Genomic DNA, 1,548 nt, shown 5'->3' with positions numbered 1-1,548 from the left:
GACCCGGTTTGGCATCCATCCCACCTAGCCACGATCCACGGAGGCCGAGCGAGCGGCTGAGTGTCGGGCGCCGCGCGTGCGAGCGTCCGCCGGCCGCGCCGGTCCTTCCGCGAATGTCGTTTCTCAAACCCTCCGGCTTGATAGCGGCGGCACCACGGGAAGCCGTCCACACACACCGTCCGACCTCTATCCGAAAAGCCTTCCCGACCAACCGCGGTCGCGGGGGCGTCTGTCGCTCCGCATCGGGGGGGCGTATGGCTTCCGCGCTACGCGCTGCGGGCTCGGGGGGGCCGCAACGGCTGAGTCTGACTCGGCCGGGGCGCAGCTTCCCTCCCGGCAGTCAGCAATAGTGCCGATCGCGCCTGCCACCAGCCCCCTCCCCGACGGGTTCGTCGGCGCCGGCTGGCCGCCGTCCGCCTTCGTTCCCCGAGGGTTCCCAACCAGCGCCGATCCAACTCCGCATCCTGGCCGCACGCAGTGCGTGCCTCGCGCGGGTAAGTCGCCGGCGCAGCGCCGCAGCTCCCGACCCCCGCGTACGGGAATAGTTGAGGGCCTCAGCGGGCCGCACCGACCGAGTCCGACTCGGGCCGGGGCGCAGATTCCCGCTTGGGTGACCGAACGTTCTCTGCTCGGGCCGGAGGGCCGACGCCCGTCCCCCCCCGTCGTCCCCCACGGACCGCCTCCGAGGCCACTTCGCACGGCTCATCCTCGGCTCCCTACCAATGCTTAATCGATGGGGCCGCCCGGCCGGATTCGCGCCACCCTGTCCACCGCGAGTCTCCCCAGACTAACCCGAGTTACCGCCCAGCTCGCCTAACCTTGCACTCGCTCTGCCAAACGGTCGTGTAGTCGGCGGGCCGTCCTACGGGTCGCCCTCCCTCCCCAAACGCGCGGCGGGATAGCGGCAAGGCGGCGGCGGCGGCCAGCGGCGTCGGGGCGCTCGCACCGGAGAAGAGGCGTCTTACGAGGCCGGGCGCAGCTCCCTCTCGTTTACTTGCTGAGTAGCGGCGCTCGAAGGTTCCGCGGCGAGCGCGGCTCATCCCATTGAATGTCCCTGCACCAGGCTCCATCGAAGGGCCGCCCGGCCGGATTCGCACCCCCCTGTCCACCGCGAAGTCCCCTCGACTAACCCGAGTTACCGCCCAGTTCGCCTAACCTTGCATCGCCCCGCCAAACGAGCGAGTTGTCGGCCGTCCTGCGGGTCGCCACCGGCCCCAAACGTGCGGAGGGATAGCGGCAAGGCGGCGGCGGCGGCCAGCGGCGTCGGGGTCGACCTAGCACCGGAGAAGAGGTGTCTTACGAGGCCGGGCGCAGCTCCTCTCGTTTAGGGGTCCGCGAGGGTCGCATTCGAGGTTCCGCGTCCTCGGCTTCGGCTGCGCCGGGTCCAGCCCGATCCATCTCACCCCGCGGCAGCGTCAGACCACCTAGAGCCCCCGCGAACCGCGGCCGGCGTCCGGAAAACAGTCGCGCGAGCCCCCGCTCCGGCGGGCCGGCGAGCGAGAGGCGCTACCCAGCCACCCTCTCTCCTACCTGGTTGATCCTGCCAGT

General features: G+C 70.9%; 1 non-coding gene across 1 annotated transcript in view; it reads left to right on the top strand.

Annotated features, from left to right (window-relative positions):
• Positions 1–1,527: 1,527 nt before the first annotated feature.
• Positions 1,528–1,548, top strand: part of LOC147037966 (18S ribosomal RNA) — a 1,907-nt gene continuing 1,886 nt past the window's right edge. The window contains exon 1 of the ribosomal RNA XR_015064193.1: positions 1,528–1,548. This exon is cut by the window's right edge and continues 1,886 nt beyond it. This is a non-coding gene — a ribosomal RNA (18S ribosomal RNA).

This window comes from Syngnathus leptorhynchus, unplaced genomic scaffold (assembly GCF_054491065.1).
Source record: "Syngnathus leptorhynchus isolate UIUO unplaced genomic scaffold, UIUO_Slep HiC_scaffold_100, whole genome shotgun sequence".
Lineage (NCBI taxonomy): Eukaryota > Metazoa > Chordata > Actinopteri > Syngnathiformes > Syngnathidae > Syngnathus > Syngnathus leptorhynchus.
Note: the sequence above shows the minus strand (reverse complement) of the source record. Positions and strands in the feature narration are given on the sequence as shown.